Source organism: Lygodium microphyllum, chromosome 9 (genome assembly GCF_053477565.2).
Source record: "Lygodium microphyllum isolate KBCC chromosome 9, Lygodium_microphyllum_v1.1.10, whole genome shotgun sequence".
NCBI lineage: Eukaryota > Viridiplantae > Streptophyta > Polypodiopsida > Schizaeales > Lygodiaceae > Lygodium > Lygodium microphyllum.
In genome coordinates this window covers 108,253,579-108,278,368 of record NC_141143.1, presented here as the reverse complement: position 1 = coordinate 108,278,368, position 24,790 = coordinate 108,253,579, and the positions used below count along the sequence as shown (strand labels likewise).

Below are 24,790 nucleotides of genomic sequence, written 5' to 3'. Positions count from 1 at the left end.
GTGTCGTATACCGAATGGATCCTGCAACGTAGCAAGGTAGCCTTTGAGGGTAAGATAATGAGTTGGAGAGTGTGTCATACTCCAAATGGATCTTGAAATGTAGCAAGGTAGTCTCTGAGGGTTGAATACCACCGAACACAGCTCTAGAAGTTGAATCTGATGTAGACAGGCAATGAGGAGAGAGAAAGACTATAAACATAATTACTTGAGGAGAGAAAAACTGGGCGACAAGAGAAAGTTGAAAACGCAAATGTTGATGTGGTCCTCCCAGCTAGGTGATAGCAAAAACAGCAAGGTGACAGTGTTAGGATGGTCACTAGTTGTAGAAAGTGGTCCATAATCAGTCGACAACTATAGAGATGGGTTGATAGGCAGCAAATGCAGCAACTGTGTGGTTGGATCAGCAAGGCGATGGTTGGAAGATGAGAGAACAATAAGGTGGATGTTGAAAACAAGTGCCAGATTGATGTATATAGCAATGGGCAGCTTCGAATGAGATGTCCTTTGCGAATGGAGCGTGGGCAATGAAGCTAGAGGGCTTGAAACCTGCAAAAACGAGATTGAACTAAATGGAGGATAGCATGCCTATTTAAAGAAAGTTTCAAGACCTTGTACCGTGTATCGTTTTAAAACTCTCTCGAATTCCACACCATTTTAGTGGTTTTCATTAATCAAGCATTTTTGGATGTGTTTAAGTGGCTAATTTAGCATGTAATGCTTATCTTAGCTCAACACCCCCTCTCAGGCCCAAAAATTGGGCTAGAAAAGAAGGCCAACCCAATGTTTGGAGTGTTTTTGGTTTTGATATGTTTTACCCCAAGGTGTCCCATCCCAAAGTAGCTAGGGCATTGGACAAAGGATGCATGATGGCTGCCTAGTAGCCCACCAAGACTATAGAGGCGATGGTTATCTTACCAAGGGAGTCCAATTGGTCACCCTAGAGAGGCCAAGGAATCGGATGAAGGGTGCACGTTGGTTGCCTAGTGGCCCACCAAGTCTTGCAAAGGCATATGGAACCATAGTAAACTTTTTTTATTTTTTCCTTTTTTGATGAAGATTGTCTCAAAAAGGGAGGTGGTGGTCGATTCGGTAATAACGGATGGGAAACTAGTAGCTAGACCCAAATGCTTTCACAAAATAAACAGGCTATCCCTACCACTACAGGAGATCAATGATGAAGGAATAGGCTAGTGGAATGTGTAGCAAATATGGGGGGTATCGGGAGAAGGAAAAAAGAGGACGGTAAGCTAGCAAGACAAGCAAGCAAGCATAGGAAACTGCCTTTGGAGACTGCTATGGGAATGCCACAAATATGGTAGATCTAGAGTCGACTACTTCAAGGTGACTGAAAAGGGATAAAGGTGCACAGATACATGCTTACATGAACGGAATGTCAATGCATTGGAATTATGCAAAGGAAGATGTAAGATGTCATGCTCACACAAAATGCTATGCAATGGTGCCACTTGGACAATGCCCTTGTAGGGGAATTGTTCACTTGCCCAAGTGCCCTTTTACAATTAGGTTATCCTAACAGCATGGAAAAAGATACAATGTTTAAAAATGTACAATGAATACAATGTTTGAATCAAAATCTGTAAGTATCATCGCTGTCACTATCAAGAGAAGAAGTCGCCCGCTCTCATCCCAAGATGTTGATGGGGGGAAGGAGTAGCCCTTTGTTCCCAAGATGTTGATGTTGGTGTTGATGGGGAAAGAAGTAGCACCCAAAGAAGAAGAGTGAGATACATGTCCAATTGAAAACATGTGGAATGAATAGCCTCCAAGGTGGCCTCCAAAGAGGCAATGAAGAATCCGAGGAAATAAGTGCCACCAAAAGATGCAACCATGTGAAGGAGTATGGAATGATCCAAGTCTTCACTCTGAGGGAGGCGGTATATACTCATTGTCAAAATGATCAACCTTTTGACAATGTTGACAATTCCAATTTTTCTTTGATACATTCTACCACTTGGGTTTGAGTTTTGATCGAGAAGTTTCTTGTGACTCACTAGCTTGGGTTTGATTTGGATTTTGATTGGAAGTTTGAGTTTGCTTTCCCTTCCCTTGTTGCCCCTTCTGAGAAGATGCGATCAACCAAAAATCATTGTAGATAATCCCTTCATCAAGAGGATCTCCCAACCCTTGAGAAAAACCGGAATTAGCTTGAATAGAATCAGAAATATATGTGTTCATACGTGACACTAGAGTAAAGATGAATGATGGAAGTGGTGTATAGTCCATGCCATTTTCCACTTGCGGATGGCCAATTCATAGTGGAGATTTCATCTTTCTTGCATGATCATTGGTTCTATGCATCGAATCAAAAGGAAAAAACTCAATCTTACCTTCAATCTATTGCTGAACCCTATGCATGAGGATAAGATCGTACTCCGTAGCTGAAATCTTGTATGATCGGTGGACTCCATGGTAGTTTGAAGTCTCTCTAGCCATGCGAGATCTATTAGTGGTGAGATGGGAGGCCCACTCATGATTGTTTCTGGACATGTTTGGTTGTGGAGACTAAAGTGATCTTGAAGTGTTCGAAGTCATCTGACCCTTTTGTTGTTTTTGCTTCTGTGGATGAGCTGTCCAATCAAAGTCCTAGGTATCTCAAAGAGAACTTGGTTCTATTCCCATGTGAAGAAATGCTCTAAACACGGAAAACACAAAACCAATCATACAACAAAGCATAAATTGATAGAACACAGTTAGGGTTAGGGTAACTCAGAGACAACGAACATAGAGAATACAAAAGTGAATGTCTACTGAAAATACAATGCTCATGCTGCAAACACACTATGCAGTGAATGAATATTGAACCTTGAACTCCTGTGTCTCAAGGACCAAGGCAGAGGTAATGAGTTGGAGAGTGTGTTGTACTCCAAACAGATCCCGAAATGCAGCAAGGCAGTCTTCGAGGGTTTAACACTAGCAAACATAGCTCTGGAAGCTGGATTTGATGTAGACAGGGAGTGAGGAGAGAGAAATACTAAAACGTAGGTACTTGAGGAGAGAGAAAAACTGGGCGACAACAAAAATTTGAAAACGTAAATATTAATATGGTCCCTCCATTCAGATGATAGCGAAAACAATAGGGTGATAGTGTTTGGATGGTTGCCAGTAGCAAGAAGTGGTCCAGAAGTAAAACCTTATTTAGGTCAGTTTATATTGGTTTTGATTGTAATGATGTTTCAGTTCGCTAAGTTATTTATGCGTTAGGCAGCAAATGCAGCAACTGTGTGGTTGGATTAGCAAGGCGATGGCTGGAAGGTGAGAGAATAGCAGGGTGGAGACTAAAAATAGGCGCCATATTGATGTAGATTGCAATGGGGAGCTTTAGATGGATGTCCTTTGCAAATGGGATGTGGAAAGCAAAGCTAGAGGGCTTGAAACTTGCAAAAACGAGATTGAATTGAATGGAGGGTAGCATGCCTATTTATAGAAAGTTTTTGGATCTCATACTGCACACTGTTTTAAAACTCTCTCGAACCACACACATTTTAAGGTTTTCATTACTTAATCATTTTTGGGTCTGTTTTAGTGGCTAATTCAGCATGTAATGCTTATATTAATTCAACAAATGCCATATGCCCTCTCTGATTTGCAGAGCATCCTAGCTTCTCCAATACTATGTTATGGCCTTCCATAGGGGGGTATACGAGTTAGATATTCAAGTTGGTCGAACATAGCTCTCTATCATCCATGACTGTCAGTGACTTGTAGGCTAGATGTACCAATGCTGCAAAACCATGGACGTGCTTATACATCTTGCATGTTGTGTTTGTGTGATCATTGTGCAAGCCTACACCTCCACCAATGCCGCTCTAAAGAAGTGAATAAGAAGGACCATGGTGGATGTCACGGGGATGTGAGATTTTGAGATGCTTTAATCATGTTGATAACATTTGATTAAGTTATTAATCAAATGTGCAAGGGTATTTAATACGTGTGATACACATGGCAATTATTTCACAGTAATTGGCCAAGCACCTCGAGGATACAATGGGTGTCAAAGACAAAAGTTGTGATAACTTATGCCAACTGGGTTTTGGTGGTCAGTTGGTGTCAATTTTGACCTTAGGATAGTTATTTGGCCAATAAATATCAGTGGTGACACTTGGGACTACCATTAATTAAATAATTAGTGCCAGTCTAAGGGTCAACAAAGGTTGGGGATGACTCCATGTTGCAAATGGTCTAGCCAATTTAATTAATTTTGGGTAGGGTCAGAAGGATTGAAATTAATTTTCAGGATTAGTTAATTCTGAAAATTAATTAAATGATTGGATAATGCTGAAAAATGGGTTTAGAAAACTACCACTTGGCAAAAATGCCCATGCCAACGGAGAAAACGTTTTTGGGGGCTGGGTCTTAGCCTTTTAGTTAGTTTATAGTTTGGAGAGAGTGAGGGAGACATTGGCTCATTTTTTGATCAAAGAACAACAATTTGCTGATGACGACAGTCATTTGGGGGCCTCAACAAGCAAGAGACAACAGGGAGATACCTTTCAGAGGCTGGCAATAGCATTGTTGATCAGATGACAATATTTTGGATATGCTTTATTGGCTAGAGAACAGAGTGGAAGAAGAGGGAAGAGTGTGGAAGAAGAGTATCCAAGGCCCGAGTCAAGCGGTCAAAAGTGGATTGGTTGGAGCATGGAACTTAGGAGACTGGGTTATGGAATGTGGCATCCAAGGCATAGAAGGACTCTCAAATGGCATAGGAAAATAAGGGGTCAAAAATGCGTAGTAGGAGACAATGTCCAAACGGAAAACGTGCCCAAACACGGTGGAATAAATATGACAGTATTCATATATGAATTCATATGGATTCGTACTATATGGTACCATATGGATTGTACTATACAGACCCATTTGTACCACGTACAAGGATAATTATGCCCGACTAAAAAAGACACTATCTTTGATGGAATAAACTGAGGAAACGGTGTGAAGTTCGATATTGAAGATTACACAATATCCCTCTCATAAAAAACTCTCTCTCTCCTATTGATCACCTTGTTTATTGGAGGATTGAACAAATGATAGGCCTTCGCTTTGGAGGAGTAACCTATAAAAATTAGGATATCAGCTTGGGGAGTGAGCTTTCCTATCTTATCATTAGGAGTGTGCGTATATCTATGACTCCCAAAGGCTTTGAGGTGGGAAATAACAAGTTGAGAGTAAAAAAAATACCTCATATGGAGTCCTTTGAGGGACAACAACAGTTGGGTTGTGGTTAAGAATGTACACCAAAGTGTTAACAACCTTGATCCATTGGCACTTAGGGAGTCCAGAGCTCTACTGCAAATAGCATAGAGAGTGCCATGTTCATGATGGTTTGGTTTCTACGCTCAATAACTTCATTCTAAGAGGGGGAGTTGATAGAGATAAGTTGGCAAGAAATGCCATACTTCTATAGAGACTTGGAAAACTCGAGGGAGGTAAACTCGCCACCACTATCATTTTTCTTGCATTCTATACGGTGACCAGTTTGGTTATGAACTAGCACACCCAAGTAGAGAAAGAGGTAAAAGTGCCAGACTTATGCTTGAGAAAGTATACCCACATGTGTCTAGAATAATCATCCACTATAAAAAAGAAGTATAGTGTATCGTTCAAGGTGACAATGGTGGATGTTGGCCCACAAAGGTCAACATGAATCAATCTACGAGGCACCTTAGCTCTATGTGTGGACTACTCAGGGAATGGGGTACAATGTTTCTCAAGTTGACATGCTTTACAGATATCTCGAGATAGCTTTAGGTATAGAAGGTCCTCAACCATTTGTGATGCGATAACTCATAAAGAGAGTCATATCTGAGATGTCCTAAGTGAAAATGCCAGAGACACTCATTGTCTGTAGACTCTTGCGCAGTGACCAAAGCTCGAAAGCGGTGAACTCTGAGCCCTCAATTCTTGGCTTGAAAATAAACTGGGTTATGTGGTACATGCTACTAGCTTGTACCGCACTGCAAGCAATCACTAAACCAATTTGAGAGTCAAGGACCTTGATTGTTGTTGCGAAGAAGATTGCTTGTCCCAACTGGCAAAGTTGCTGAATGGATAACAAGTTTACTCCATGTTGGGGAACTTAGTATATATCATCCAACGTAGTGAGATTTGAGCCACTAGTTAATGACAAAACTAATGTGATCGTGAGCTTGAATCTTGATCAAGGAGTTGTTTCCGACATCGAATATCTTGGCTATAGAGGCACGGGAGATGGAAATATCTAAGACTGGGTCATATGATGAGTAGCTCCACTGTCCACAATCCAAGGAGTAGCTGAAGTAGTTGGCTGTGACGAGTGGGTCTCTGTAGTTACCTCATCGAGAGGTAACTTGCGAATGTGGATAAGGCTTGCATCCTCAAATGTCTCTATATGGAGATGACGTGGGCCTTTGTAGACGAATCGGACATGTCCTTTGGCGCTAAGAAGAATGTAGATTGTGATAACTGACCGGTGGTAGCGTGGATCTAGCCGCACCACTGCCCATACTGAGGGTTGCCACTACCTAGTCTCCCCTGCTAGGGGTTTCCTGATTGGGGGTTTTGAGTCTTAGGTTTTGGTGCTATGTCTCGTCTTTAATCGACACTCATTGTCAAACTGGCTAGTCTTTTGATAATGTTGACAATATCTATTCTTTTTAGGCACATTTTGCTACCCGGGTTTTAGAGGAGACTGGGTGTTTCCTTGGATCTCACCGGCTTGGTTTTGATTTTGATTTTGTTTATCCTTCCCTTCTTGCCCCTTCTTAGAAGAACCAATGAGAGTCTTCTCTGTAAAGGTCATGCTATGAAATTGATTGAATAACCGAGCATAATGCAATAGTTGACACTCAAATTCATAGAATGTGGGCATGGTGGGTTGCGAGATCACTTATTGCACACAATGGAAGTACTTTTGCAGAACCTTATTAAGGAGCAATGTGACCTGACCATTAGAGAATCTAGGAGACTCGGTGGTAGATAACTCAGTGATAAAGTGTCGATACTCAGCCAATTTGACTTTCAAGTCATTTCGGTTAGTGATTTTAAAGTTTTGAAGCACATGGTTTAGATTTATGCAATGGGTTCTATCTTGAGCTACATAGCAGTTAGTCAAGTGTGCCCAATGCTTAAAATCTAAATCGAAATGTTGAAGCTGAGAATGAAACTCGAGCAATAAGCTATGCATCAACTCGGCAATAGCAAAGGCATTCCTAGCTCTCCACTAGCAGATGGATCTTGTATGGAACAAGTGTGGGATCGGGTTGGGGTTTCAACCTTTGTACAATATTTCATAGGTTGTGATGCTAGGAGGCATATTTCACGGTGGATTCTGTGAGGTTTTGCGGTGGATTTTGTAAAATTTTATTACCAGGGCTCATACACAAAGTGGAGCCTATCCTTTTCGGGCGTTCTGTTAATTTAATGTATAAGTGGGTGATTCCATAGTGGATGATTCTGTAAAATACATATTTAAATTAATAAACGTTTATGAGTTTAGAGTGCGCACTCGTAATAAATTAAGGCTAGGATTGAGTTCTAACCAATTTATTTTTGTAGCTGAAGACTGCTAGGTATTTACTTTTGTCGGTTTAATTGTATTATTTTTCTAACAATTGTGAATGCTTCAGTTGATGTGTAGAGTAAGCAGCGGTGGCATTGGGAAGCATTGGAGGATAGCGTGTCAAATTATCATCAATTTTTAATGGGCGCGTATCGTAGGCATGGTGCCTATATTTTGTCGCGCTTATTTATTAAAGCGCTTGATATTTATTTATTATTTTTGTATGCGTATGGACACACGATTTAAATATTTGTATTGGACATTGTATTTGGGTACCGCCTGACTTCTTGGGCGCCCAATAGCTTTAATTCTTTAGTAGCACAAAAGCAAACACAAAAGCTAAAGCGTGCTAATTGTAAATTGGACTATTTTTTGAGCTTGAAGATGAGTAATATATAAAATACATGCTTTGTGGGGCGCTCATACAAGGCATGGGGAGAGATTGCACCCAATTGGTCTCTTGTTCATGTCATACAAGTTTTCTTCATTGATTTTTGTGCAAAAAGTAGAGTTCTTTTGTTCTTGGGGACCTTCTGACGCTTACTACGCGCACATATGGCATCCGATTTGTGCACCAGTAGTATCAAAGCGAAGCTGAGATTGAGAGCTTCCAGTCGCTTATCATCTCACGCGAAGGCGGAGCTCCTGAAATGATCGAGCTCTACAGTCAGTCTCGTGGCAAACGATCGATACCAGCGTGTTCCTGGCGGTCAAGAACCCCCTGCTGTACACTCAGATTGCGAGGGACCGGCCTCTGCAGGCGGAGGATCACACGGATAGTCCCTTCATCAAGTTGTTGATTACAGATAAAAAATTTTAGCCATAGCTTTTTAAGCTTAAGTAATCAGCTTAGTAAGCTTTAAATGAAGCTTAATAAAAGCTTCACAATCCGTTTTTATGCGCCTGCGGCAACAGCATGAACTGGCCGCCGTCGACTCTGGCGAAAACGTCCTCTGGTCCTAAAAAATCAAGCTTAGTCACCAAAGCTTAAAACTCTAAGTTTCCTAAGTTACCCAAGACAATAAGGTCCTACAAGTCATCTTCAATAATTACCATAGCGGCAGTTCGTATTCAGCAACACACGATTCACTTTACTACCCTCTGGAAGCTTCTATTCACAACTATGAATTGATAGAAGCAGATTACAGCAATTAATCATTTACACGCAGACTATACGCATAATTATTTTCTTGAAAGACGGTTGTGACAACGAATTTTGCAATCGTAAAGGAGAAATACTACAAAAGCAAAAAAAAAAAAAAAGCCTTGTAAACCCGTCTTTGAGCTACACTCATCCCACTAACAAGGTTTCGAGTGTGTGAGGTCTTTTGGAATTTTGCAGGATGACTGATCAAAACATAGACGATCTTATGGCTGAAGGTGATCTACCCGAACCAACAATGGAGCAAAAGTTGGATTTGATTATGATGCAGCTACAAGAGGAACAAAGAGCACGACAAGCTTTGCAAGCTCAATTGGCCAATCTGCAACGATCTACCACCGATCAAGATGGATCGCAACCTGAAGATCTTATACGACGTACCATCGATGCAACACTTGAAGCCCAATCTATTCAGAAAGAAACAAAGATAAGTAAAAGAAACTTCAAATTTCGTACTTTCAATGAATCACGCGATGGAAAGACTGTTCTTGCATTTATTAGTCAATTTGATGATTATTTCCATGAAGAAACATATGCTGAGAAAGACAAAATTAAATGTGTCACTAACCATTTAGTTGACCGAGCATCCTTATGGTGGACTGTGGTCCGCAAAAGCGTTGATTGTTTCACTACTTAGGAGACTTTCCAAAAGAAATTTTTGCAGAATTTCCTTCATTTCCAATTCCACGAAAAGCGAATTAAACAATGGGATTTTCTACAACAAAGAGATAGTGAATCTATTTCCCAATATACTGAACGTTTTTGGAATGCCCTACTGTAACTACATATGCTCGAAGATGTACCTGAAGCAACTCATAAACGCAAATTTATGTTTGGCCTACTTGGACATTTCTATGCGGAAGTCAATATGTTCAAGCCAACAACCCTTGAAGATGCAATTTCCTTGGCCCATGACACTGAAGACAAAATTCGCGGACGAGATAAGCGACCACAACAATTTCCAACTAATGGTAACTTTGGTTCCAAACAATTCAATTCAAATTTTCGAAGATTCAATCAAAGTTGTTTTCTTCCATCTTCATTCCGTAAATCTTGGACACGACCACCTGCTTTGCCATCAAATACAAATCCAAACCCTAAGCCATCTCCACAGTCAAATTCCAACATTGCTAAACTTCTTGCCATTACCAATAATATATCCAAAGCAAAACCCATAGTTTGTTATAAATGTCATCAACCTGGACATCTAGTAGCCAATTGTCAATCTAAAAAGCCATATGTTCATATCAATTATCTAGGAGCAATAGAAGATGAAGAACGTCAGGAGATGTCGGACTTTACGGAAGATGATGACGACATTGGTACTACTTTTGACACTTTGCCAAGTATGCCAACTCTCCATTCCTTATTAACAATGAAATGTTTTGTGCATGGTAAAGAAAAGACTATTTTACATGATGATAGGAGCATACATGACTTTATTTTTGTAAAATTAGTCAAAGAATTGAATTTACATATTATTTTTACACATTATCGCATCAAGGCTGCATTTCTAGGTACGAGATATAATGGAACACAAGAGATGCATAATTTAAAAATTAAAATTGGTGATTATACTGAACAAAGAAATTTCTTAGTTGTACCTTTGCAGTCTAGTGATATTATCTTAGGAATGCCTTGGCGTCATTAATACAATCCTTATATAGATTATTCTATGCATTCAATTAAAATTTATTTTCAAGGAAAACAAATCACATTGCATGGTATGCATTTGCACTCTTTCAATAATTTTCTATTGCTTACTCATACTCAGGCTAAAGGTGCATTACGTAAAAGTAGCAAATCCTATTTAATATGGGTAAATGAAATTCAAGCTAAAGAAAAACAGATGTATTCTAGGCATGCACAATTTCTTGCTCAATTCCAAGATTGTTTTGCTGCTGATTTACCACCTGGATTACCCCCTTCACGTCCTGAAGATCATAAGATAGATTTAATTCCTGGAACACAACCACCATGTAAAGTATCATATAGACATAACTAAATTGAACAGAAAGAAATTCAAAACCAAATAGAAGAATTGCTTAACAGAGGATTAATTAGACCTAGTAGTTCTCAATTTGGTGCACCTGTCTTATTAGTGAAAAAGAAAAATAATACCTATCATATGTGCATTGATTATCGTGTCCTAAATAAAATTACTATTAAGAATAGATATCCGATTTCTAGGGTAGATGATCTTATGGATAAGCTACAAGAATATGCCATATTCAGTAAGATAGATCTTAAATCTGGATATCATTAAGTAAGATTAGACAAATCTGATATATTCAAAACTGCATTTAGAACACAATTTGGACACTATGAATTTCTGGTTATGTCTTTCGGTTTAACTAATGCACCAGTCACATTTAGTCGTATGATGAACCGTATATTTCTGAAACATCAGCATTGTGTCATTGTTTTCTTTGATAACATATTAGTTTTCAGTAAAAATGAGAATGAGCATTATGAACATTTGTCTTTAGTTTTTAAGTTATTAAAAGACAATCAATTATATGCTAATCCAGAAAAGAGTGAATTCTTCCAAACAGAAATTGAATATCTAGGACATATTATTTCATCAAAAGGTATTAAAGTCGACCCTAAAAAGATAGAAGTAATTTTAAATTAGCCCATACCCAAAAATGTGCATGAATTACGTTCTTTTCTAGGTCTTGCTAGCTTTTACAAAAAATTTGTGAGGAATTTCTCATTACTTGCATTATCTTTGACAAAACTCTTAAAGAAGGGTATCGTATATAAGTGATCTGACAATCAACAAAAGTCCTTTGATTTGCTGAAACATGCTTTAACTCATGCTCCTGTATTACAATTATCTGACTTCAATAGACCATTCTTCTTAGTAGTTACTGATGCAAGTGGATCTAGAATAGGAGCAGTTCTTATGTAAGATTCTCATCCCATAGCTTACTCTAGCTGCAAACTCAAACCATCTGAACTTAAATATTCTATCTATAACAAAGAATTGCTAGCTGTAGTATGAGCCTTACGTCAATGGAAACATTATTTAATGGGATTTAAATTCATGATCAAAACTGACCAACAAAGCATTAGACATCTCCTTAGTCAACCAGAAGTATTTGAACGACACATTAAATGGGCCGCTTTTATTCAAAGTTTTCATCCCCTTATACAATATCAACCTTGAAAAGAGAATGTTGTTGCTGATGCTTTGAGTAGAAGACCGACAATTCAAAATATTTCTGTGATATCATTTGATTATTTAATTTCTATGAAAGATACTTATCATCAGGATCCTACTTTTCAAGCTGATTGGAATAAACTAGTTGCAAATAATTGGATTTCTATTGATTCATTGTCTTACACTAATGGATTTATGTTTTATGAAAAAACATTATGTGTGACTGTTCCATTTCAATCATTTGTTTTGCATGAAATTCATTGTCCCCCATATCAAGGTTATAGAGGAATTATATCTACTTTGCGTACATTGATTAAATATTTTTATTGGCCATATATGGGCACTGATGTATCTAACTTTATATTTGAATGCCTAATTTGTCAACGAGTAAAGAGATACCATGGTAAACAATATAGTTTACTAATGTCATTATCTATTCCATCACGACGATGGAAACAGATTTTAATGGATTTCATCATTGGTCTACCTAACACTAAAGCTAATCAAGATATGATTTGGACTGTTGTAGATAGGTTTAGCAAACAAGCATATTTTATTCCATGCAATAAAACTTTAACTGCATCTCAAGCTGCTCAATTGTTTTTGAAAACTGTTTTCACTAATCATGGTTTATTAAAAGTTATTATTTATGATCGTGATTTTAGATTTTGCAATAATTTTTGGATTACTTTGTTTGCTAACTTAGGAACAAAGATTGATTTTTTATATGTATTTCATCCGAAAACAAAGATCATACACAAAATCAATGACAATGCATTTAAACTAGAATTATCACAACATTGGAAAATCCACAACATCTTCCATATCAGTTTACTACGACCTTTTAGAGGACAACTACTTGTACATCCTATCTATGAAAACCCTTATTTGCTAGATGATGAAACTGAAATCCTTGAGCCTGAAACTATTATAGATACTGACTTTATGACTACTAGAACTGGCCGTAGATATTCTAGATATTTGGTCAAGTTTAAAAATCATCGTGTTGAAGAGGCCCAATGGATGCACGCTAGAGATCTAAGTGCTTTTCCCACATTGCTAGCTCCACGTTGAGCTAATAGCAATTGAGGACAATTGCTATCCCACCCCGGGGGTATGATGCCAGGAGGCATATTCCACGGTGGATTCCGTGAGGTTTTACGGTGGATTCTGTAAAATTTTATTACCAGGGCTCATACACAAAGTGGATTCTTTGTGCGAAAAGTCGGTGACGTCTATCCTTTTCGGGCGTTTTGTTAATTTAATGTGTAAGTGAGTGATTCCGTAAAATACATATTTAAATTAATAAACGTTTATGAGTTTAGAGTGTGCACTTGTAATAAATTAAGGTTAGGATTGAGTTCTAACCAATTTATTTTTGTTGCTGAAGACTGCTAGGTATTAACTTTTATCGGTTTAATTGTATTATTTTTTTAACAATTGTGAATGTTTCAGTTGATGTGTAGAGCAAGCAGCGGTGGCATTGGGAAGCATTGGAGGATAGCGTGTATTCAAATTATCATCAATTTTTGATGAGCGCGTATCTTAGGCATGACGCCTATATTTTGTCGTGCTTATTTATTAAAGCACTTGATATTTATTTATTATTTTTGTATGCGTATGGGCGCACGATTTAAATATTTGTATTGGACATTGTATTTGAATACTGCCTGACTTCTTGGGCGCCCAATAGCTTTAATTCTTTAGTGGTACAAAAGCAAACACAAAAGCTAAAGCGTGCTAATTGTAAATTGGGCTATTTTTTGAGATTGAAGATGAATAATATATAAAATACATGCTTTGTGAAGCACTTACACAAGGCATGGGGAGGAGATTGCACCCAATTGGTCTCTTGTTCATATTGTGCAAGCTTTCTTCATTGATTTTTGTGCAAAAAGTAGAGTTCTTTTGTTCTTGGGGACCTTCTGACGCTCACTACGCACGCATACGGCGTCCGATCTGTGCACCAGGTTGTGGGAGTCAAGGACATGTCTCATTAGATTAGATCAAGTAGCAAAGTTTGACCTATTAAAATGAGTATCGTCAGTAAAGGCATGTTTGGCTGATGAGGAAGAAGAACCATGAGGTGTTTGGTCGATGTGATAGTATGGATAAGGTGGATAAGAAGAGGGTGGGGGAGGGGAATAACTAGGAGTTAAAGGAGGAGGTGGGTAGGCAAAAATAGGGTGGAAGTGTCCAATGGGTGTTGATTGATGCGGAGGCAGTGGAACATAAATGTTTTCATAAGGTGCCAGTAGAGGTGGAGGCACTGGGACATGTTAGCTTTGTCCAAATGTTGGCTAGGGCACAACATGTCCACTAGGTAATTCCATGGAGGCAAATTGTGGAATCGCTTGATCCACACTTGGTAATGGCTGGGTGGCATTTCGAAGCCTTGAAAATCTCGAAAGTATGGAAAGGGAGGATGAGCCTCGATCATGGGTACACCACTTGGTTGTGCCTAAGAATGAAGACAAGGTTGTGAGCCTAAGGATGAAGGATTCTTTGTGTGACGAGAGAAGTCATATAAGGTGCACTTAATGGAGACATGTGGGAGATTAGATGGATTGGTTGATGTAGTTGTTGAAAATAATTTTAGTTTCTTTTGTCCATTAAATGTATTGAATGAAGATGATTCACCCACTTCAAAATGACCTTGAGAAGGAAAACCTAAAGCAAAAGAAGGGAGAGAATGTACATGTGAGAGAGTTAATATTTTGAACTCATCACCTTTCTTTGTGTTCCAAAAGAATACTCTATCTTCTTCATGACTTATGAATCAATACTATGTTTGCATAGTCGCTTCTTCATGAGAATCATCTATATCTTGTTGAAAAGCGAAAGTAAACTCAAAAGATGGAGAAGTGTTGTTTTGTGCATCCGACATATGAGTGAATGAAGGTGGTGATGTAAATGGAATAGATAAAAGAGGTAAAGAAGGAGATGAAAGTGGTAAAGAGATAGGGTTTGTACTCCATGCAGGTTTTCATGTTAGGATGGCCAGTCCTTTGTGGAGCTTTTGTCATTCTTGCAAAATCATTAGACTAATGCACTGAATCTAAAGGGGAAAACTCAGATTTACCTTCAATTTGTTGTTGAGCCCGATACATGAGAATGAGGTCGTACTCGGCTCTAGAAATCTTATATGGTCTTTGGACTCCATGGTAGTCAATTGTTTCTCTGGTCATGTCAAAAGTTGGTGAAGAAGGTTGTGGAACCCTCTCCGGCTTGTTTTGTGATGGATTTGTCTTGGGCGAATGAAGTGGTGATGTTGTGTTTGAAGTCATCTTGCCCTCCTATTGTTCCTTCTTTTTGCAAAGGGCTTTCAGATCAAAGGCCTAGGTTTCTTCCAAGAGATCCTAGCTCTGATACCATGTAGAGAAATACCCTAACGCAAAAACACAATACAATCGTACGACAAAGCACAAAGTGAATAGAACACAATTAGGGTTAGGGTAATCCAAAGACAATGAACACAATGAAGGTCATAAAGGAATGTATTTGTATAATACAATGCTCATGCAACAAATAGAGTATGCAGTGAATGAATGTTGTATTCCGAACTCTTGTGGTCTGGAGGACTAAGGCAAAGGTAATGAGTTGGAGAGTCGGTCATTCTCTTGATGGATCCTGAAACATAGCAAGGCAGCCTCCAAGACATCTGACAGTAGCAAATGTAGTAGTAGATGCCAGATCTGAGTCAAATGGAGCAGTGAGGAGAGAGAAAACTGCAAAATGCAGCCTATTGAGCAGCAAACGTAGCAATAAATGCTGAATTTGAGTTAGACAGAGCAGTGAGGAGAGAGAAAACTGCAAAATGCAGCTTATTGAGGGTGTAGGACTGCTTGGCGGCAGCAGATCAGCATTAGACACAGATTTTGCAGTCTGTATAACCACAACAGCAGCAAACGCAGCTTGTAGCCTGGTCGGCAGCCTGAAATGCAGCCTCTAGAGGTGTGCATGGCAGCTGGCAGCAACAACACTGGTGTAGGTAGCATTGGAGGGCTGGAAACAGATGCCGGATGAATGGAGACAGTGTTGGGCAGCCTCAGTTGAGATGTCCTCCGCAGCGAACAGGGTGTGGGCAGCGAAGCTAGATCACTTGAAACTTGCAAAAATGAGATCGAGAAAGTTTGGGGCCCCCCAAATTGGGGTTTATATGTGGGACATTGAAACTCTCTCCAACCACTTGCGATTTAAAAGAATGGTTAAATTCATGAATTAACTCGAGTTTTGGGGTTATTTAATAAAAGATAATGGTAATGTAGCTTAACACTTCCATGCAAGATTTTGGCAATATTCAAGATGAAGGGAATCTTTAGTATATTCACACAAATCTAAGTCTTGAAGAGGATAGATACTTGTATGTGAACACAAGAAGAGGTACATATTAAAAAAAAATGAGGTAACCCTCCATGGGGATCACATGTATCCCACCCATGTATCTCAAGCCCTACCCTATAGACTCGTTTTCCAAGTGACCACATAATTTGCTGACACATCACTACCTAGTGGGCTGCCTTATATCTTTTAATCACTAGGACCACTCACCACTTAGTCACCTCCTTTGGGAAACCCATCTAGAGTCACCATGCCAAGCATTTTGATGGCAGATGTAACACCTAGTCACCCACGCTTCTATCCTATGCTACCAACTTATCTTCCACCTCACACAAACATGTGAAGAAATATCCTAACATAGAAACACAAATAATACCGTATGACAAAGCACAAACTGATAGAACACAGTTAGGATTAGGTTAACTCAGAGACAATGAACTTAACTCAGAGACAATGAACATAGAGAATAAATGAAGTGATATGACTATTGAATATACGATGCTCATGTAGCAAACACACTATGTAGTGAATGAATACTTAACCTTGAACGCTTGTACCTCAAGGATTAGGGCAGGGGTAATAACCTAGAGAGTGTGTCGTACTTTGAATGGATCCCGAATCGTAGAAAGGCAACCTTCGGGTATCGAACAACACTAAACGCAACCTATGTGTGGCTGGACTTGGCGCAGACGATAGTCTAGAGAGAGACTGTGCTATAAAGGCAAGCTGAGGAGAGAATCTGCAAACGCAGGCTGAGATGATGATGACAATAGTTGGAGGAGAGAGAAAACTGCAAAATGCAGTAGGGAGGAGAGAGAAAAGAACAGGTGGGAGGAGAGAGAAAATTGGTAGGGCCGCAGTTGGGGCCTGCAAACACAGTAGTATGTTGACGTGGCAGACTGTATGGTAGCTGGATGGGTGGACAGTAGCAGTTGCTTGACTGGGAACAACAACAAAATGATGATGGTTTGGAAACATGTGCCGGACAAGTGAAGACTGCAATGGACAGCTTGGATTGCGATGTCCTTCACGAACGGGGTGTGGGCAGCAAACCGAAAACACTTGAAACCTGCGAAAACGAGATTAAGGCTGAATGGAGGGCAGCATACCTATTTATAGAAAGTTTGGGCCCTCGGTTTGTGCTTATGGGATACAAATACTCTCTAGGAACACATTTGTTTTAAATAAACAAGGTTTTTTCCTTAATTAAGGATGTTTTCGGGTTGTTTAAGTGAAGCTAATGTATTTTTAACTCAATACCCCCTCTCAGGCCCAACAACAGTGCAACGAGAAGTAGGCTAGGCAAGCCCCTCCCTCCCTTTTTAAAAAATCTTTTATCCTAAAGCATCCCACCCTAAAGTAGCCAAAGCATTGGACAAAGGGTGTACGCCGGCTGCCAGTGGCCTACTAAGACTGCAAAGGTGATGGTTATCTTACCAAGGGAGCCCAAGTGAATACCCCAGAGAGGCCAAGGCATTGGATAGAGGATGCACGACAGTTGCCCAGTGGCCTATCAAGTCCTGCAAAGGCGGATGGAATGAGCTATGGACTTTTTGTGCTTTGTAGTTTTGATAGATTTAACATTAAGCGAGGGTTTCAAATCAGTTTTTGTTCTATTGAGTATCGGTGCACCAAAGGGGAGAGTAATAAAGGATGGTTAGACCCAAGTCCTTTACAAAACGAGCATACTATCCCTAGCAATATTGGGTGTCGGTGAAGAAGGAGAATGACTAGGGTATGGGTGACACAAATATAGCAAAGATGTGAAGCCAAAAAAAAAAAAAGCAAAGTAAGCAAGCTAGGAAGAATTGCCTTCTAGATTATCGTGTGCAATGCTACGAATATGGTGAATCCAGAGTTGACCACTTCAAAAGACTGAAAAAAATAAATGTGCATAGATGCATGTTTACATGAATAGAATGCCAATGCATGGGTTGTCAAGAATTGCGTGATGGGGGGATGCGCTTGAGCTGCTGCACCAAACACACACGGCATACACAAGAGGAAGCTCACTTAAGAACACAAGAAGAGACATGGAGGCCAAAACGTTTTCTTGTTGATTTTTCTTCTTCTTTCACACACTATACAATGTACACCAAGTATAGATAAGATATAACATAAAGGAAAGTGACCTTCTAAGTCAAACAGTGCATAACCGACTACACTAATCGATTGGCGTTATATCTTTGCGAGCTGTAGATAGGTGTAACAAACTAAATATAATAAGTGATAAGTCAGTGGCCATGTGAGTATCATAATGATCACCAACGTGTTAAGTGTAGACGTGCAGACTCATCTAGCCAGGCGGTCCATCATCAATGTCCGCACATGTTAAGCTTGCCATCTCAACACTCCCTCTCAAGCTCAATTCTATCTCTGTAACTCCAAGTAAGCTTCGGAACTTTCGAAGCTTCTCTATACCCAATGCCTTTGTGAAAATGTCAGCTATCTGATTCTGTGTGCTGACATATACCAAGTCAATCTCTCTTGCAAGTATCTTCTCTCTCACAAAGTGGTAATGCATCTCAATGTGTTTTATCTTAGCATGGAATACTAGATTCCTAGCTAGCTGTATGCGGCTCATGTTGTCACAATGAATGACAACTGGATCATCTCCCTGCATGTCCAAATCACCTAATAACTTTTGCAGCCATACCACCTCACATGCTGCCATAGCAGCACCGCTATACGCAGCCTCTGTACTTGATAAAGCAGCTGTAGGTTGCTTTTTGCTGCTCCATGTAACTGCTGCACTACCAAGGGAAAACATGAATCCACTTGTAGATCTTCTATTTGACATGCTACTAGCCCAATTTGCATCTATGTATCCAAAGACCTGTACGTTTTTACCTGTCTCATAAAAAAGTCCATCATGTAAAGTGGACTTCATATACCTCAATATACGTCCAATTGTATCCAAATGAGGCTTTTTAGGCATCTGCATAAACTGACTGACAAGACTAAGAGCATAGCTCAAGTCTGGCCTTGTGATAGTCATGTAAATCAAACTTCCCACTATTCTCCTGAACATAGCAGGGTCTTCTATCTTATCCCCAATGTCAGCACTCAACTTCACATTTTGCTCCAATGGTACTGAAAGAGGCTTACATGCTGTTCAGCATACTTGGATAACATATCCAAGCTATACTGTCTTTGGAACAGCCATATACTATCATCACACTTGATCACCTCAATACCAAGAAAGTATCTCAGCTCACCCAAATCCTTCATCTCAAACTTCTTCTTCAAAAAGTCCTTAACTTCAGCAATCCCATTGTCACTCACCTGTAATAATCAAGTCATCCACATAGATGACTATGATGACGAAACCTACATCTCCCTTTTTCACATAAAGTGAGTGATCAGCATGAGAAATACGAAATCCAATATTGACAAGATACTCTCCAATCTTGTTAGACCATGCTCTAGGTGCTTGCTTCAGCCCATAGAGCGCATTCTTTAACCTACACACATATGTGGGATGCTCTAAATTCTTATAACTTGCTGGCTGCTCCATATATACTTCTTCTTGCAATTCACCATGTAAGAAGGCATTCTTAATATCCATTTGCTGTAAACTACTACCTTTGGCTGCTGCCAAGGCAATCACACACCTAACAGTTGTCATCCTAGCAACTGGACTGAATGTCTCTTCATAGTCTATACCATATGTTTAAGCATAGCCTTTTGCAACCAGCCTAGCCTTATACCTGCTAACTAATCGTCTGCATTATGCTTGACTTTGTAAACCCACTTACAGCCAATAGCTTTCTTACCCTTAGGTAAGGGTACCAAATCCCAAGTCTTATTGGCTTCTAATGCAACCATCTTCTCATCCATTGCTGCATCCCAATGAGCATGACCAACAGCATCCTCAAAACAAGTGGGCTCAACATCCTCAACTAGTTTCACCATATAAGCATAATGGTGGGTTACATAACCTTCAAAACCAAATCTTTTAACAGGGTATCTGACCCTACTAGATTTGCGTATCACCGGATCACTCAATGGAGCCTTTACATTACTATGAGCTCTCAGTACACCTGGTGTCCTGACTGAAGGAATGCCAAGCTCATCATCCAAACTCTGCGAACCACTAGAATCTCCATAAAATCCCAAATGACTGGTAGATGCATTATTATCATCCAACACTTTTTTCTTTCCTTTGTCCTTTCCTACAACACTTATAGATCCACTTGAAGATGGGGGGCTACTCCTTAGTCTCCCAGACCAAGGGCTCACTGTAGGTGTAGTATCAGATGATGTTTCTGGTCTACTAAGACTGTGATTCTTGTTTATCTTTCTGCATATATCTGTCCTGATCATTATCATCATCCAAAACATCACCAAAGGTGTATATCAACTTACCATCTCATCAAAGATAACATTCATGCTCACTCTGAACTCACCTGTAACAGGATTATAACAGCGATATCTTTTCTGCTCTAAAGAGTATCCAATAAAAACACATTTTTCTGCCTTTGGATCAAGCTTCTTCCGTAGCTCATCTAGCACATGAACATATGCAACGCAGCCAAATATCTCCAAGTGCGATACATCAGGCTTCTTGCCAATAAAGCATTCTTCAGGAGTCATCCCATGAATTGCAGCTGTGGGAGTTCTGTTCATAATGTAGACAGCAGTATGGACAGCCTCAGACAAAAAATGTTTGGGCATATTTTTTTCAGCCATTAATGCCCGTGCAACTTTTGCAATATGTTTGGTTTTTCTTTCTGCAACACCATTTTGTTGTGGGGTATACCTGCAAGTAAATTGCCTCTTAATCCTATGAGTCCTCAAGAAGCCACTAAACTCATTAGAGAGGTACTCTCCCTCTCCATCTGATCTCAAGCACTTTACTTTTAAGCCTATTTCTGTTTCAACAGCTGTCTTAAAAGATTTGAAGTGCTCAAACACATCACTCTTTTCCTTCATGAAGTATACCCATAGCTTCCTTGAACAGTCATCAATAAATGTGACAAAGTATTTGCTGCCACCAAGAGATACATTCTGTGTAGGCTCCCAAACATCTGTATGTACTACATCAAGTATATTTTTGCTCACTTCTCTATCATGCGAGAAGGGTTGTCTCGTCTGCTTACCAAACTGGCATGCTTCACAGACTTTATGTAATTCTGCAACTCTAAAAGAAGGCAACCCTATAACCAATCCTCTGGACTGCATTAATTTCAGCCTTTGCACATTTGCATATCCAATACGTTTATGCCATATTTCAATATCTGCAACTACTCCTTTTCCTTTAGCATACATAGCAACATCCTGCAGGAATTCCAGCATCTAAAGTGAACATTCGGCCAACTCTACTTCCTTTTGCAACCAACCTGCACTTATCATTAAAGTTTTCTACAAAACAATCTTTTGCATTGAATCGGATTTGCAATCCCTGCTTTACCATTTGGCCAACAGATACTAGATTCTTTGTAATTGATGGCACATGTAATACATCTGTCAGACTCTTTGTCTGGCCATCATACAAGGATAAGGGAACCTTTTCCATGTGTGAAATTGGGTGGCATGAATCATCACCCGATTGTATATAACCTGGGTTTTGTAAGTCCTGCATATCTCTAAACCATTCAACATGACTGGTGATATGATTAGATGCACCTGAATCGACATACCATACATCATCATGTGTCCCCTTTCCTGTAACTGCATTCATTATATACTGCATAACAAACAGATGCTTATTTTTGTCTTCATTCTGTTGTGAAGACGATGTATAGTCTCCTTGCTGCAATTTACCACTGTGAATATCATCCTTCTTAGCATAACAATTGGCTGCAATATGTCATGTTTTGCCACAATAATGACAAACAATAGCAGAATTTCTAGAGCCTCTGTTCTGCCATCCACCTCTTCTTCTAGAGCTTCCCCTATCTCTAAAGTTTCCTTTGCCTTCAGAAACCTGTATTTCACCAAACTGTTGATTAAACCTGTTTTGCTGGTTATCGCCAACATGTCCCATACCATGCCCTCTCGAGGAGGATCTACCACGTCCCCTTCTTGAACTCGAGTAAAATGCTTGGACATGTTCACTATTTCTTTCAGACGAATCACTCTGCATATTGATCTCTTTAGTGATCATGAGAGAGATCAGTTCATCAAAATTTGAAAATGGCTTCCGTAGATATACTGAAGTAACAAATGATTTTCATGCCTTCTCATTGTTAAGGCCACTTAGAGTGGATGATTTTCATGCCTTCTCATTGTTAAGGCCACTCAGAGTGAATGAAACCAAATCATCATCATCCGGCATTGCGTCAATCGCTGCTAAAGCATCTGCAATACTCCTCACCTTCAACACATACTCATTGACAGACATTTTGCCTTTCTTGAAGGCATTTAACTCTTGCTTGAGTTGAATCTTTCATGCCTTTGTATTTATTGAAAACATGCTCTCAAAAATTGTCCAAGCTACATGTGAAGTTTCCGCATTCATGATATGTTCCAGCATAGTATTATCAATGACTGCAGACACCCAGTACATCACCTTTTTGTCTTTCGCATTCCACTCTTTTCATGTTTTTAACTCATCTGCAGTCGGAGGGATACCCAGCTCTGGCTCATTTTCTTCACCTGAGACAAACTCATAAAGGCCCTTTCCAATGAGGAAGTTCATCACATGGAACTTCCATGAAGGGTAGTTGTTCTTGTCGAGCTTCTCTATAATGGAATTTTCACTGTTCTCTACCATTATCACAAACAAGGATATAACACAGCAAGCTAGTCTTCTGTAATCTTTCACAACACGTGCACAGCAATGCACTAAGCAATCTTTTTCACTAATTGCTCAATAGTACATGTAATCTGCAACCTGTTTGCAGATAAACCTTATGTTTGCTTCTTGTAAATATCTCAAAAATTACAGATTTGCAATCTGTAACCTATGCACTCACTTTCATTCAATATAGCCGAAATCACAGTATACCCTGAAACTGCTGTCCGCAACCTTGCGGCTTTAAAACGGGGCTTGAAACGGCCTTAGATGTCCAAAATAACAGCATATAAGCCCTAAAGGGCTTGTTCTGCAGAATATACAGTGATTTACTCGCACACCAAATCTCATAGCAATCTGAGATTTTTGCTTGACCTTGCTTCCGGTGCCTCCGCAAGCACTATCCAAGAGAGAGAGTGGAAGAATGGGAGAGCTTCTTACCCTTTGCTTGCTTGCTCGAACCTTGCTTCTTCTCCTTCACTTCAGCCTTCAAAATCAGCCTCTCCTAGTGGCGCGGCTCTGATATCATGTCAAGAATCGCGTGATGGGGAGATGCACTTGAGCTGCTGTGCCAAATACACACTGTATACATAAGAGGAAGCTTACTTAAGAACACAAGAAGAGAGATGGAGGCTAAAACGTTTTCTTGCTGATTTTTCTTATTCTTCCAGACACTATACAATGTACACCAAGTATAGATAAGATACAATATAAAGGAAAGTGGCCTTCTAAGTCAAACAGTGCATAACCCACTACACTAATCGACTGGTGTTATATCTTTGCGAGCTGTAGGTAGGTGTATCAAACTAAATATAATAAGTGATAAGTCAGTGGCCATGTGAGTATCATAATGACCACCAACGTACTAAGTGTAAACGTGCGGACTCATTTAGCCAGGCGGTCCATCATCAATGTCAGCACGTGTTGAGCTTGCCATCTTAACATGGGTAAATGCAAAGGGAGATGCAAGATGTTATGCTCGCGCAAAATGGAATGCAACGGTGCCACTTGGATAGTGTCCTCGTAGGAGAATTGTTTACTTGTCCAAGTGTTCTTTTACAATCATGTCATCTCGACAATATGGATGAAGTTACAAATGTCCATAAGTACAATACAAAAGAATAAATGAATGAAATATTTGTAAGCATCATCACTGTTACTATAAAGAGAAGTAGCCGTCCCCTCTTAAACTGGAAGGGAAAGCAAGAGGGAATCATCCTCTTCCCATCAATTTGAAGAAGTAGAGGAGGATGTATCCAAGCCAATCTTGGGTAGAAGGTAGTGAATAACCGGCCGGTTGATCCCTTTGGTCAAAATGTCTGCAAAATTGTGTGATGAAGGCACAAACTCTAGACAGATAGTGCCTAGCTCAACGTGCTCTCTGAAAAAGTGGAAGTGGACTCTTACATGCCGCGTTTGTGGTGTGATGATCGGATTGTCTGCAAGGGCAATGACACTCTGGTTGTCGCAGTAGACAATGGTGGGAGAGTCATAAGGGAAGTGAAGCGCCGCCAGTAAGCTTCGTCAAGCAAATGACCTCGGTGGTGCCATCGAAGAGAGCCCTATGCTTAGCCTTGGCCATGGAAGCTGCTAACGTATCTTGGTTACACTTGGACCAAGAAATGGGAACCATGTCCATGGTGAAGAGATAGCTGCCATGGGAAAGTCAGGAGATCAGTGTACCCTTGCAAACATAAACCAAAACCATAAGTGAGGCCATAAAATAAGTACACCGTAAATAACGCAACACAGGAAGACATGCAATCCAATGTTACATCCTAGGTGATGTGAAATACTGACTGAGAATGCTGATTGAGTAAGCTA

General features: G+C 39.7%; 1 protein-coding gene across 1 annotated transcript in view; it reads left to right on the top strand.

Annotated features, from left to right (window-relative positions):
• Positions 1 to 24,790, top strand: part of LOC148031407 (uncharacterized) — a 115,277-nt gene that overhangs the window by 26,558 nt on the left and 63,929 nt on the right. The window lies entirely within an intron of this gene.